This window comes from Octodon degus, unplaced genomic scaffold (genome assembly GCF_000260255.1).
Source record: "Octodon degus isolate 3935 unplaced genomic scaffold, OctDeg1.0 scaffold00169, whole genome shotgun sequence".
Classification (NCBI taxonomy): domain Eukaryota; kingdom Metazoa; phylum Chordata; class Mammalia; order Rodentia; family Octodontidae; genus Octodon; species Octodon degus.
This window is the reverse complement of record NW_004524745.1, coordinates 5,268,608-5,285,107: the sequence shown is the minus strand read 5'-3', so window position 1 is coordinate 5,285,107 and position 16,500 is coordinate 5,268,608. Positions and strand designations below refer to the sequence as shown.

The 16,500-nt window shown below is 36.6% G+C and overlaps 1 pseudogene; it reads right to left on the bottom strand.

Annotated features, from left to right (window-relative positions):
- Nucleotides 1-468: 468 nt before the first annotated feature.
- On the bottom strand, nucleotides 469-13,839 carry LOC101564542 (annotated as a pseudogene).
- Between the last annotated feature and the right edge of the window lie 2,661 nt (nucleotides 13,840-16,500).

Sequence of the window (16,500 nt, the reverse complement as noted above, 5' to 3'; positions counted from 1 at the left end):
CCCATCTCAGACAGGACTAAACAAAACAAGGGGATACAGAGGAAAGACCATTTTGTATTTGAATATACAGAATAGTTAGGATAGATAAACAGCTATTTTTTCTTAATTCAATGAGAGGAAAGATTTGTACTAATAGTGTCTGGACAGGATATCCTGTCTGCATCTTGTACTATGGATAACCACTAAGAAAATAACAATGTACAATGTATAAATTATTGAAACTGTCCTATTAATCAGCTTTGAAACTGTCTCATTGCTATTTGTTTCTCAATAAAATAAAAAAGTCAATGAGCCCATAGAAAATAATTATATAAATAAACAAAAGAAAAATAAAATAAATAAATAAAAGTAAAATTAAAAAATTACTGATTCTACCAAGAAAATACAAACCATAAGACTGTAAGTAAATAGTAATTGTGTTTAGACTATTAGAGTGCAGATTATCTTCAAGACCACAAACATCTTCCTTCACTGCTGTTTGTATTCTGCTGGGTTTTGATCCTTCTTTGGGTCATGACCTGGATCATTTTCCTCATCTCCTTCCTCTTCCCCTTTCTCATTGGCTTCTTCACCTTTTTCATCATAATCATCCTCATCATCCTCAATGGCTTCCCCGGTGAAGTACAGCACCAATCTTGGTATTATATGCTCCTGTCTGAGGTGACTGATTTCAAAGTCTGCAGCAAGGATAGCTTCAGCCACAGCATTCAGATCTCCACTCTCAGGAACCTCAGGAGGAGGAAGAAAATTAAAGAAAGAATCCTTGGAAACTGTTTTAGTCACAGTATAAACTGTCCCACATCCCATGTGCTTCTGCTTCTTGTAATAGTTTTTAAACTGACATTTTTTCCCTTTTTTCCAATCTATTTGGCACTATGTACAGCCCATAATTTCTGGTCCAGAAAAAGAAAAGGGATCAGAATCATCTGGTCTAGATCTCATCTGACATGTGTTTGTCAACACTTCACTTGTGAAATATTCATTGGGCTCAAAGTGAAGTTGTAGGATAAAACTCATAGGCTGGCTGGCACCTGAGAGTTTCACTTTAATGTCCTTCAAACACTTCAGAATAGGTTCATCATGTTCCTGAAACATGTCACTGAGAAAGTCAACATTCTTAAAAAGTCAACCAAAATTCAGGAATTCCTTTAGGATCTTCTTTTTCTTCATCCTTTTTTTCCATTTTCAATTTTGGCCTTTGCTTTCAACCACTCTGAAATCTCATCTTCCTCATCTGGTTTCCACTCACATTCTTCTTCTGTAGATTCATAAAGTACATTAATGATCTCAAATCACTTATCAAACAGAAGTTGACAGAAAACAGCATACATCCTTTCAAGGTCATGAACTTCCTCATAGAACTTAGCTTCTACATGCGCACATTTAGCTTGAAGGTTTTTGAGAGCACTCATTTTCCTCTGAACTACCGTAGGCACACTTTCAATGCACCCTTTTGGTAAGTCTACCAGATGATCAAGCCTCTTATGAAGGGCTGCAAGAATCTGAGGATTTTGCATCCTCTGCACAGTCAACTGATGCCCTTTGATTTTTGTTTCTTCACCAGTTTCTTCTTCTACTTTGTCAACATTATCCAAATTTTTTCAAGTTCAGACTGTTCTTTGTTGCAATGTCTGCCATGTTGTGTGTAAGAATTCCAAATACCAGTAACTTGTGCGGGGAGTTGGGTGAAGGAGCTAAGCAGGGAGTGACTCCAGAGGCCAGTGGTGGGAGGAGCAAGAGGAGGCTTAGCGAGCAGGTGGCTCTAAAAGAGCAGGAATAGCTAATTAATAATGGTTTTTATATTATCTATATTTATCTTCAAATCTGTTGCTCAAACTAACAGATATACAAGATTGGGAAAATAATTGAATGTTGATGCTTGCTTTCAAAAAATCTTCAGTTTTTCCTTGTCTTTTTTTGTTTTATTTTAAAGATAGTATAGTAATCAATAAAATATTAGGAACAGTACACATTTAGAAGACCAAGATGAGTCATTCAACCTTGGGTTTTGTATTATACATTTCTGTCCTCGATGTTGTTGTTCAGATCACAGATATCAGCATACAGAGGTAGCCAAGGTGAAAATTCTAAACATTAACTGAATCTTTAGTTTACAGTTCACCATTATACTGTCCCATGATAAAATTTGTTAAAAATTTCAATTTATTAATTTTATTTATTTTTTTGTTTTTGTTTTTTTGCATTTTAGGGAAGGATCTACAGGGTGTTCAGGGTCTCAATACTACATCGGACTCTTAGTGATCCACCTGTTTACAGCCTCCCAAGAGTTGGGATTACAGGCATGCCCCCATGCCCAGTCTCAATTGCGGTCTCAGTGTCCTAGGGGCGGGGCCAGCACTACAGTGGAGGGGGTGTTGAATCCCCCCACCCCCGCACCCTTATGCCTGCTTGCAGGTGCTTTAATCCATCGAACTATTTGGCCAGCCCTCTTAATTTTATATTTAAAGTGTATTGTAACAGCCCAGAAAATAGAGCAAGTATTAATATGTTTGAATATCTATGGTATTTGAAAAATTAACATGCATTATTTTATTTTGTTTTTAATCTTTTACTCATTTATTTATTTGGTACAGGGTCTTGCTATGCAGCTCAGTCTCATAGTGATCCTCCTGTCTCAGTTTCCCAGCCCTGGGATTTCAGGTTTGCTCCACCACACACAGTTTCAGTGGCAGGTGTGGTGTGCTGGCACAGAATGTGGCACCAGATATCAAACCCTGGTCCTCGAGTTTGCCAGACAAGTGCTTAAACTACAGAGCTACCTTCTCCTTCTCAGCCACTATACAGTATTTTAATATTACCAGTGATTATGTTGACATGACAATAAATTTTACTGGTCTTCCACATCATTGCATCTATTGGTCACTTCACAAATAGTGAAAGGTATGGTTTCTTAGAAAGAAGCTTTCTTGTGACTTCAATGCAAAAGTATAAATCTTTTATAATTATTCAAGAATACTGTTATCAAAGACTGTCAGGACAATTTGGTAATATTTTCACATCAATCAAATTGAAAGCATTTCTCAAAATTTAGGAATAATGCTATGTTGTCATAATTATTTCAACTCCCTGGAAAGTAGATGTTCCTTTTATTTATATGTCTGCTTAAGCACATACATGGAGACTTGTCTCAGTCCATTTCTCAAAATCCTCAAATTATAATCCTTGAAACATCACTGTTGTTTCTTTTCTCTTGTTCCTTGATATATCAATTTCCTTCTTTTCATACTAATGTATTTCACTGTGATATTAGACTTCTTTCCTAAACAAATGACAACCATTATTGACCAATCCTTTTACGTGTGTGCATGTGCGTGTGTGTGTGTGTGTGTGTGTGTGTATGTTTGGTGTGTGTGTGTGTGTGTGTGTGTGTGTGTGTGCAGGGTCTCACTAGGCAGCTTGGACTCATAGTGATCCTCCTGTTTTCAGTCTCCACAGGGCTGGGATTACAGATGTGCAGCACCATGTATTGGACTTGCTTGCTGGCTCAGCATGCCCAGGGGAGAGGTTGGCGCAGCATGTGGTGCCAACCATTGAATCCTATCCCTTGTGCTTGCCCAAGGAAGTGCATAGTGCACTAAGCTATCTTGCCGGCCCCTTTTTACTTTCTCACTTCAATATTTGTAGTCCACTGATATCATTTTTAAAATGCTTCTTCCATGTTTTATCTTTGTCCATTGCCATTTCCACAGCAACTTAAAACCACTCTGAAACTTTCTTGGCTTCTGATGTCTCTTCAATTCTGTTACTTTGACTGTCTTTCTTTCTTTTTTTAAATGTATTTAGTGAAGGGCCTACAGGCTCACACTACACGAATTGGACTCACAAGTGCTCAGATTACAGGTGTGGGCCACCACACCCAGGCTCACTTTCTTACTTTTGTCTCAGTGTAACCCTGGGAGGAGGGAGGGCTGGGACAGCATGCCACAAGGGATCAAACCCCAATGCCTGTGCCTGGCTAAGCAAGCACTTTAATCCACTGAGCTATCTGGCCAGCCCTTCAACTTTCAATTATAATTATACAAGAAAATTTCACCTTCCATAAATACTTTCTAGCTTTGAGCATTCACACCTTTCCCTGCTACCTGTTGCTTCAACAACCATGTCACTTTCTTTCTAATATCCTTTTTAAACAGATTGCCTTGATGTCTTCAAAAGTTGCTTTTGACATCATTTTCTGCCACTAAAATCATGGCCACAGGAGTGGGAGAGCTTCTGGCTACCCTGTGCTGGTGGCACCTGCCAGTCCAAGCCCAGGCACAATGTGGGTGAGACTCTCTTCTACTCCCTTGGGAGCCCCCCACCACTCTGCACTACTCCCCCCCACACCCCTCCCACTGAGTGAGAATTTCTGAAGTGTTCTGGGGACCCTCAGATGCAGCCTTAATCCAAGCCTGGTGAGTGTGTGTGAAAGCTTCCTCTCCCCCCTCCTACATCTTGTCCTCTGCAGACTCAGCTCAGGCCTGGCATACAGGCCTGGGGTGAAACCCTGCAGATGCAGTACCTGCAGAGAAAGTAGGGAACATAACCACCCAGCTAGTCCAGGAGCAGAACATCTTGCCAGAAGGGCACAACAGGGTCACTCCCAAGAGCAGCAGGAGGAAGGAACTGAGCACAGAAGCCAGATCCAAGCCAGACACAATGGATAAATCCAAACTTTGTAGATCTCCACCTGAATTTCAGTAGGTGTTAAGGTTGTAACTGCACCAAAGCTCTACAAAAAAGGTCAGAAGACAGTGCTACACAAAATGACGACATGAAGGAGCAAAATGCAATCTCAGGCCTCAAGCACATCTATAACAAGTGCAGAGGACACTAACACAGAACAAATTGGGAACCACACATCTGAAATCAATGAATCAACAGTTTCTGAAATAAAGAAACAACTGCAGAAAGGCATAGAGGAACTCATATTGGAAATGAATAAAGAAATCCCTGAATTAATAGCGTCTGCAGTAAAGAATCAAATGCAGAAACATATTGAGGAAACCGAATGCCCACCCAGAACAAGTGCAGAAGACACTAACTCAGCTCAAATGTATAAATTAATAACGTCGACAGTAAATAAGAAACAGCAGAAAGTTATAGAAGAACTCAGAGCAGAACTCTCTTATAAAATAAAAAAAGAATTCTCTGAATTCAAAGCATCTGAAGTAAATAATCAACTACAGAAACATAGGGAGGAAACCCAATCTGAAAAAAATACTGCAGTACAAGATTTAATAACTGCTTCTAAAGAAGACAGTGATAAAAAAAAATAGAGGAGATAAGAAAAATGAAGGATTCCTTGAATGAGCAATACAGGAAAGAAAGAAACTGCATGAAGCAGAGTCAAAAAGCTATAGAGGAACTTAAAATCTCAATCAAAAACTTGAAAAACCATTTGAGTGGAAGTGAAGACAGAGTTTCAGATCTTGAAGATGCCGGTGCACCTAGCAAAAAGGTAAGAAAAGATCTCTCAAAAACACCTAGGATACAGGAAAAAATAATGCATCATTCCAATATGATGCAAAGATGAACAATGTGAGACTAATAGGCATCAAAGAGAAATAAGGAGTCAATACAAATGATATAAAAAGAATATGGGCAGAAGTAATAGCAGAAAACTTCCCAAATATGAGGAAACAATCTGACATTCAGGTAACCAAAACATGTGGAACACCAAATAATCTCAACTCAATTAAAAATACACCGAGACATATAATAGTCAAGATCCCAGAAATTTAGCACAAGAATAATATACTAAAAGCCATTAGTGAAATGAATCAGATCACACTCAAAGGAAAACCCATCAAAATTACTGCCGACTTCTCTTCACAGAACATGAAGGCAAAAAGAACATGGAACAGAATACTTTATATTCTCTAAGAAAACAAATTCCAGCCCAGACTACTATACCCTGCAAAACTCTCTTTCAAATGTGATGGAGAAATGAAATACTTCCATGACAAAGAACAACTAAAGAATTTCATGATGAGAAACAAACCCTACACAAGCTCCTCAAAGATGTTCTAGAGAGGGACCAAAATGATCAGAACTCCACAAATGAGATCAGAAGCAACCAACTAAATAGGGCAAACAATTAAACACAGGAGAAAAAGGAGTAAACAACAACAGGTAAATAACAAGTCAATCATAACTTAATACATCTCAATTATAACCATCAATGTAAATGGACTCAACTCATCAATTAAGAGAAATACACTGACACACTGGATTAAGATACAAAATCCAAAATATGCTATATACAAGAAACACATTTAACTCATAAAGATATTCATAGGCTGAAAGTCAAAGGATGGAAAACAGTGCTACATGCCCCAGCACCTCAGAAAAAAGAAGGGGTAGCAATCTTATTCTCAGACAGTCTCAACTTCTAACCAAGTATGATCAGGTGAAATAAAGAGGGCCACTGTACACTGGTTAAGAGAAGAATTCAAGAGGAAGAGGTAACACTCATAAATATGTATGTACCAAACACAGGAGCACACAACTATATAAAGCAAATCTTACTTGACATGAAAAATCTAATATCCAAAACCACAATCTTAACAGGAGAACTTAACACCCCCTTATCCCCAAAAGATAGGTCAACCAGACAAAAACTTAGCAAAGAAATAACAGAACTGAACCACAGCTTCAAGCAAATGGACTTGGTGGACATATAGTGAGCATTCCACAGAAACACAGCTGATTACACATTTTTCTGAGCTTCACATGGGTCATTTTCTAAAATTGACCACATACTGGTCCATAGGTAATGCTTAAGTATATACAAGAAAACAGAAATTATCCCATGTATATTATTTGACCAGAGTGCAATGAAACTGGAAATAAATGACAAAAGAAACCAGAAAAAAACCCAAAATATATGGAAATTAAACGACACCCTACTGAACAACAAATGGGTCACAGATAAAATTAAACAAGAAATACAAAAATATCTACAATTCAATGAAAATTCAAGCACAACTTATCGGAATTTATGGGATACAATGAAGCAGGTCTCAGATGGAAATTCAGAGCTGTGAACTCACACATTAAGAAAACAGAACAGGAACAAATAAATACCCTAATGCTGCACCTTCAACAACTAGAAAAGGAAGAGAAACCAAAGACAGAGCCCAGAGAAGGGAAGAAATAATGAAGATTAGAGTAGAAAGTAATACAATAGAGACCAAGAAAACAGTTGAAAGAATTAATGAAACAAAAAGCTGATTCTTTAAAGATTAAATAAAATCGATAAGGCCCAGGCTAATTTCATCAAAAAGAGGAAAGAAAAAATTGAAATACAAGCAATAAGGAATGAAAGGGTGTAATTACCACAGACCCAGTCAAATTCAGAAGATTATCAATAGCTACTTTAAGAATTTTTACCCTCACAGAATAAAAGACACAGAAGAAATGGACAAATTCCTAGAAAGGTACACATTTCCAAAACTGAATCGACAAAATATAACCACTCTCAATAGCCCAATAACAGCCAATGAAATACAAGATGCAATAAAAAACCTACCAGCAAAGAAAAGTCCAGGTCCAGATGGATTCACAGCTGAATTCTACAAGAAATTTACAGAAGATGGAGTCCCTATACTCCTCAAACTCTTTAATGAAATTGAAAAGGAAGCAATTCTCCCAAAATCATTCCTGCAGGCAAGCATTATACTGGTTCCAAAACCAGGGAAAGACGCAACTAAGAAAGTGATTACAGGCCAATCTCGCTTATGAACATATAAACAAAAATCCTTAATAAAATCCTAGCAAATAGAATACAGCAAATCATCAAGAAGATCATACACCATGACCAGGTAGGATTCATCCCAGGGATACAAGGATGGTTCAATATTTGAAAATCTGTAATTGTAATACACTATATCAGTAGAGCAAAAACTAAAAACCACATGATCATCTCAGTTGATGCAGAAAAGGCGTTTGACAAAGTTCAACACTCATTCATGTTCAAAGTCCTACAAAAAATTGGAAGAGATAGTCTCTACTTCAATTTGGTAAAAACCATTTATGAAAACCCAATGGTAACATAATTCAAAATAGGGAAAAACTGAAATCTTTTACTCTTAGATCTGGTACAAGACAAGGATGTCCTCTATCAACACTCCTATTCAATATAGTTCTGGAATCATTAACTAGAGCCATAGAAAAGAGAAAGAAATAAAAGGAATAAGAATAGGTAAAGAAGACGTTAAATTATCATTATTTGCAGATGACATGATACTTTACTTGGAAGACCCAAAAAACTCCACCACGAAGCTACTAGAATTAATACAGAAATTCAGTAGCATAGCAGGATACGAATTCAATACCCAAAAGTCAATGGCATTCCTCTACACGGATAACAAACACACTAAGAGTGAACTTAGAGAAAGAGTACCTTTTACAATGGCACCGAGGAAAATGAAATACCTTGGAATTCATCTAACTAAAAAAGTCAAAGACCTTTTCAAGGAAATTTACAGTACTCTTAAAAAAGAGATTGTAGAGGATTTCAGAAAATAAAAAGATATTGCATGCTCCTAGATAGGCATAACCAACATTGTGAAGATGACCATACTCCTAACATTGCTGTACAGATTTAATGCAGTCCCTATCAAACTACCACCAACATGCCTCACAGAGGTAGATAAATCATTTCTAAAATTTATTTGGAACCAGAAAAGACCTAGAAAAGCAAAGGCAATTTGCTAGACCTAGAAAAACAAAGACAAGGCAGGAGGCAGTACAATTCCTGACTTGAAATTATACTACAAGGATACTGTGATAAAATCAGCATGTTCTGGCAACAAAATAGACCTGAAGATCAGTGGAATAGATTAGAAGATGTTGAAACCCCTATGAACACACTCAGTCACCTTATCTTTGACAAAGGGGCCAAACATACTCACTGGAAGAAACATAGCCTGTTTAAAAAATGGTGCTGGAAAAGCTGGCTGTCCAGATGCTAAAAACTACATCTTGATCCAGATCTATCACCATGCACTAAGCTAAAGTCACAATGGATTAAAGATCTAAACATTAAAACAGAAACACTAAATCTCCTGGAAGAGAAAGTAGGAGGAACTCTTGAAAACATAAGGGTAGGCAAAGTGTTCATGAACAAAAATCAAATCATATGGGAAATATTTGAAAAAAGTAACAACTGGGACCTGCTTTTACTGAGAAGTTTTTACACGTCAAAAGAAATTACCAACAAAGTGAAAAGTCAATCCACAAATTTGGAAAAAATCATGACAATTAAGTACTCAGACAAAGGTCTGCTCTCTATAATTTATACAGAACTAAAACACACTAGGGCCCCACAATTTAAAGACCCAGTGCAGAAATGGGCATCTGAGATGAACATACACTTCTCAGAGGATGAAATTAAAGAAGCAAATAAATATATGAAAAAATGCCCAACATCACTAGCCATCCATGAAATGTGAATTAAAACAACATTGAGATATCATCTCACTCCAGAAAGAATGGCTATTATAAACAGATCAATGAACAATCAGTGTTAGAGAGGCTGTAGGGAAAGTAGACTGCTGTTGGGAAAGTAGACTGGTGCAACCGTTATGGAAATCGATGTGGAGACTCTTTAGAAAGGTAGGACTGGAAATCCCATTTAAACCAGCTATTCCTCTACTGGGAATTTTTCCGGAGGATCTGAGAACATCATATCATAGTGATATATGAGTGCCTATGGTTTTGGCAGCACAATTTGTGATAGCCTAATATTGGAAACAACCAAGATGCCCATCACCTGAGGAATGGATGACAAAGATGTGGTATTTGTATATAATGGAGTATTACTCAGATATAAAGAATGATAAACTCAAAGCCTTTATATTTATGTGGATGTCACTTAAAGATATACTCATAACTGAAATAAACCTTACACACATGTGTCAATATCGTATAGTTTCCGTAGTATAAGAATTCAAAAGAAGAAATACAAATAGAAATGTATAATACAACTAAAAGGAAAACAAGAAAGTGAGGACTAAACAATAAAAAGAGAGCAAGGAGAAGAACTAGGAAACATGACAGTGGCAAGCCATACAGTTATATGTAGAAGATGGGTAAGGCAATTATCCTGAGAATCTTCAGAAGATTTTTGAATCTAGCAGTTAATTGGAAAGATTCTCACCCTAACTAACTATATATACTGATACCTGTGAACTAAGCTATTGCACTGCAGATGGTAATCTGTAATAGTATTTTCATGCTTGGAGTGCCTGTCATTCTGGTCTTCTGAATATAGGTTGCTTGTTATGACATGCCAGTTGCTGCTATGATGTCTCTCGGGTGGATGATTGTTCAAAAAGAAGGGGGTGGTTAATGAAGGCAGGAGACAAGAAAAGGAATGTCGTGGGATTGTCCTGCTACAAGGTTGTATATGGTTAGATTTCTGGACTTATGTGTAAACATAACAATTGTATAATCTTTATGCCTATTTTTAAAATATATTCTAATTTTTTAAATGCTTTTTCATCCCAATCTGTAGGGACTTAAAGTTCAACATATCAATACTTGATGAAAAATACCTGTTCCATGTTATGCCTAAGATGTTTGGTATTCAGACAGATAGTAAAGTTAAGCTTAACAGCCTAGGTTGTATGGTAATAACAATAAGCTTCTCTTCTGGAGGGCTAACAGCCTAAGTTTGCAGACCAAAATTAGACAAAAAGGAAGTCCACAAGGAAAGCCAACATTTGGGTCCTAGGTTTCCAAGGTCAATTAAGACTCAGGACATATGAGAATTTGTACTATAATGTCATGTAACTCAGTAGTGTCCCAAATTTTCTGATCAAGGAGATTATAGGGCCAAAAAGGAAAGTGATCTATGATGTAGAGTGTGCCTAAGGAGAGTCACATGGAGAGAAAACATTCTCCCAGGCTTTCACAGAGAGCAAATTGGTCAAGCAATGGCTGTGACTCATCCACATGGCTGACATTGACAAAGGATCTACAATCTGAGGTACGGGATTTCAGGATAAATTCTGAGGGGATTTGAATGACCTTATCAAGTCCAAAAGCTACAACTCTTGTTGCATAGGTCCTGCTTTACCTTGGTCTTAACCATCCAGCAGAAAACTATAAAAACGAAGTACAAGTAGTAAAGCCATGGTGTTATGTTGAGCTGTAGGGGACTCAGGTCAACAATTTCTGACATTGCCATTACTGTTATGGGCTCCTGGACTCTTTTAGAATATTTTGCTGAGTTAACACACCCATAATATTCAAATGACAACTTAAAAAAAATAGGGGTTACAGATGAATGTCCATTTTGTATCTGTGTATTCAAAATGGTTAGGACAGATATATAGTTGCATTCTCTTATTGAATAGAGGGATTTGTTCTAATGGTGTTTGTAAATAGGATATCAAGTCCGCATCTTGTACAGCAATTAACCCCTAGGAAGAACGTATGCAATATGTTAATTATTGAAACTGTTCTGCCAATTTGATTTGAAACTGTCTCATTGCTATTTGTTTCTCAGTATAGTTATGGAAAAAAATTTAAAAAAAAACATGGCTACAAAGCGAGCCATCTTCTGATGAATCAAGTCTAAAAAAATACCTTAAAATCCAAGTATTAAATTCCGTTACATATCTTTCCATATTTTTCACTTACTCTTTCCTTCTGAATTTGATACTGTCCTTTATATTTGACCACTGCACTATTGTTTCCTTTCTATTTTCTTAACACATACATATCACCTATATGTGTTAGCCTTCCTAGCAAACTTAGACAAAATACATGAAATAAAGCAAGCATGGTTTACTCTAGCTCATGGCTATTGAGGATTTTTCTATTGTTAGCTATCACAGAGTGAAAAAGAAATATATTTACATTTGTTTACTTAAGCTTTTTATTTTCTGTGCTTTTGAAGTATTGTCAAAAAAAATTCTTCCTACTTCACATATTCTGAAGAATTTCTCTTATGCTTCCTTGCCTTTTTTAATAATCTCAAGTGTTATGTTTAGACCTTTAATCGATTTTGAGTTAATTTATATAACTTATACATGAACAAGTCTTTGTTCACTTCTGTTTATGTGCATATTCAATTGATCATTATGTAATGCCTTTCTTTTTTCTTTCAATATATTTGACGTAAACACTTTCATCTGAGATAATCATCGAAACTCTAGTCTTCCATCTTCATGGAATGTCTTACTCCACTCCTTCACTCAAAGACTATGTATGTCCTTAAAGATTAACTGAGTTTCCTGTAAACAATGTACAGTTAAGTCTTAGTTCTATATTCATTTGATTGCTCTATGTCTTTTAAATTGGTGAATGCAATTCATTTACATTCAAGGTAAGGTGAATGCACAGTGCAATATTAAATACATTTACTAACTCATTTTCTAGTTTTATCATTTTTTCACATTTTTACAATCTATCTTTTTAGTCGTTATTTAGTCTATTTCATTTTGCACTAAAGGTTTTTGTTTTCCAGTTATCACTGAAAAAATTCACGTTTGACTTTCAAAATATATTTTGAAATAATAGCAATATTGCAAGAGTGTAAAGCTAAGGAAAAATAGAGATAAAAACTATATCTGTTAATCTGAACAACAAATAAAAATAGATAACATGTCAACCATTATTAATTAGCTACTCTTTTTTGGAAATCTGTAACATATGCAGTGTTGTATGTTACACTGTTTCAGTATTTTTTTTCTGTATTTTATTCCTGCTTTTGTTTTTACTCTTCAGAATTAAATTAAATTAAATTTAAAAGGAGAGATAAAGGAAGAAAAAAGAGAGAAAGAATGTGGCAATAAAAATTTGTTCATTTATATTTTATTCTGCCCAAATTTTGAATTGTTAGTATTCTTTTCTATATTTTCTATATTGCCTACTTCTTAATATGTTAATATACTTAATATTTTTTATTGGTTTATTTGCTAATCTCCATAGTATAAGCATGTCATCTATTTACAATGTTTATAGTATGAGAACAATCTAAAGCTGTGTAGATAATTAGTTTAACAAATGCATTTTATGCCTTCCCCAAATTTCTATTTCTATTTAGTATTTCCAAGATTTCTCAATTTCATTTAGTATTTTTTTTTTATTGGTGAAGTCTGGTAGTATATATTCTCTCTGTTTTTGTGTAGGACAATCTTAACCCACTATAAATATAGGCTAGATTTACTGGGTATAGTATTTTTTATGAGAAGAATATATTTATTAGGGGAATCAAAGCTCCTGTCCAAGAGAGGGACAGGAGGGGGACCCAAGCGGGTGGCCCCCAAGAAGCTGTCTCTTCCATGGGTTTTTATAGAGGAAAACCATGCTGTGAGGTGGGCCTAAGCTGGTGGAGAACATGGGAACTCACTTAGGTGGACATTAGGTGGGACAAAGCTATGGTCAACCAATGAGATTACAAGCACCTTTGCTCAGGTAAAATTGATTAAATCCAGTACCAAATGGGGAAGCCAGTCACATAGCAAGCGACACGGTCTCTTCCTGTTGTGAGGTTGGGTTAGTGACTCATTTGGGCTCTGTCAAGGTGATTGATACCCATTTAGAATATCAATCCCTGATGCCCATCCCTAGGGAAGTATGTAGCTGTATGTTTCCTCTTTTGTCTTGAGGTGTGGCCCATATGGGAGTCTCTGTCTTCCAAGTTACAAAGTCTCTTTGTTTTCCATATTGTCTCCTTGAGGGCTTGGCTCTGACTGACTGCCTATAGTATTTTCATCTAATTCAGCTGCCTGCAACATTCCCCCCCTCTGAAGAAGTAACCTGAACTGCCATGAGAACCCTGAACAATGACCGCTGTGGCTTTTTCAGGTTGAAAGGGGTCATGGCTGTGAACCACCAGTCAGAGATACTCTCCAGAGGTTCTATCTAAAGGCTGTCCATATACACCAGGAATTTTCATCTTGGGTAGGTGTATAGCATTGAATCTGGAGGAGATAAACCAAAGAAACTATGGAACATGCATGGGCCAAATAAGAATGTCAACAGGATAAATGATTTTCATCAAGTAGACAATAATGACTTCCTATAAAAATGATAAAGATAGGGTCCAGGAGACCTCAGAATTTTACATAATATTTATTTGATATCTTATATTTTGGCGGAACCGGGGACTGAACTCAGATCCTTGCATTTGCCGGTCAAGCGCTTATCCTACTGAGCCATCTCCCTGGCCCTTTTAATAAGGATTTTTTTTTTTTTGTTCCTCGAATGCCTTCAGGGCACTTTTGGCCAGCGGGAGAGTTGTGAGGTTCGAACTCCAGCAACTTGAGGCTGACAGCTTTGTGGAAGCAGCCACTTAAAGGCCTGAGCTAGGGCCAGGCCCCCGATATCTTATATTTTGAACAGCTATTGAGGAATTAGAAGGATCTGGAATGTTCTAACCTTTTAAAATTTGTAATTATAGAAAGACTAGTCAGAAACTTTTTGTGTGTCTATTAGCAGAGATCTCTTAAATATGGGGTTTAATCCTTTTTTTATTTTTCATAACAGCTGGGTATTATCTCAAATAAATATGGAAAACACTGAGTACTCTCCAGTGGACAAGGGGGCCACTGTCTGGGTAACTGACAAATCTTCATTAGCATCTATTAAATGCTAAATAGGTTTTCTGGCAGTTACCATGGGTTTCCTCAGGCTGAGAGGCAAAGACCCACCACCACTTCAACCTGAAACTGCTGCTGACTCCATCATGAACACTTTCTTTTTTCCTCTTTAGCAACTTTGGACTTTTTTTGCTTGAAATGTCCCTTCTCTCTGTCTGGATCCAGGGAAGCATAACTTTTTCCCTGTTTCCCAACTGGCCTTCATTCCTGTAGGCTGCTACTATCACTATTCTCATTTTCTGTCTATAAATCCATTTTGTATTCTTTCTACTATGAAACACCTCAACTCAGAAAAATTCATTCCTGCAAACCCTTCTAACTTCTGAAGCTTGTGTCAGATACCTTGGACCCACTACGAAAGATATAACTTTTTGGTTTTAAGGCCTGAAGGCAGCCCTGCCCAAGGAATGTGAGGGCAACTTCTCCTGTAGTGGATTTCCTAAGCTATGATTAGACTGATAGAGGAAGCATCTTTGGGGCAATCAGCCCTGCCCAAGGAGCATGAAAATAGCTTCTCTTGTAATATAGTTCCTCTCTAGCCACTGCGGACATTTTTTTAAAAAATATATCCAGAGATAGTAAGCTCTGGATATATTTTTAAAAGATTACTTTCCCACTTTCCTGTCAAAAACAGGAGTAGAATTTTCAATGATCTTCACAGTAAGCCTATGAAAAATCATTTACTGATGGGGCTTCTCAGTAAAACTTATGAAGGTGTGGGAGCTACCCTAGAACTTCTCCTTTTCAGGATTTCAATCCACTAAGGTATTTCACACTGAACTTCCAGTAATTTGTCAATTAAGATTTAACTATTCATAATGATATTGGATCCAACTGATGGCTCTTGATCTTAGGCTGCTCCCAGTAAGTGAACCTGTATTCCTTATTTTGACCTGTCTTTCCAGTATTGAGGGAGAGTAGTTTGTCTTGTGATTTCAATTTTTTGCTGGTCCTCAAAAGTTATTGTTTTTCAGTTCATTCAGGGTTTGTTACTGGTACATTTTAGGTATGCATAACGATCAAATTTATTTTATGCCTTATGGCATTTGTGCCTTTACATGATATATTTTGATTCTTCTTTTTTTCCCATTCTCTCCCCTCTTTCTACCACTCTTACCCTCTTTATTTGCACAAACTTGCTCCCATTTTTTTCTTTATCATTTCTTTTCTTTTTCCTACCTTCTTTTTTCCCTTCCCTTTTCATATTTCCCCTTCCTATTTAAACATTTTCTTCCTGTTTCACAATATTTATCATACATTTTGGTCATTATTTACACTTTTGGATTCTCACAAGGAAGAAACAATGCAGGATTAAAATATGCCATTTATCTATAAACATCTTAAGTCTCTCCTTCTTTATGACTGAGAAGTACTCCATTGCATACATAAAATACATCTTCTTTACCCATTTTTCTACTTATGGGAATTTGGGCTATTTCCAACATTTAGCTATGAAAACTGTACTGCTAGAAACATGAGTGTATCACTTTGGTGTAATGCTTTTAATTAGTTCAAGCAGATACTAAGAAGAGGAATAGCTGGATATAATGGGATTTGCATTCCTACAATTTTGAGGAATCTTCACACTGATTTTCATAGTGGTTTCAACATTCCCAGCAACAGTGGAGAAGAGTTCCTTTTTACCCACAGCCCCTCCAGCATTTGTTATTGGTTGATTTCTTGATGGTAGCCATTCTTTCCAGGATGAGATAGATTCTCAATGTTGTTGTAGTTAACATCTCTGGAATGATCAATTACGTTGACATTTTAAAAATATAATTATTTGCTGTATCAGTTAGGGTTTTACTAAAGGGACAGATATAACACAAGATGTACAAATGTATAAGAAATTGCAAGATTGACTTATAAGTGTCAGCCACAG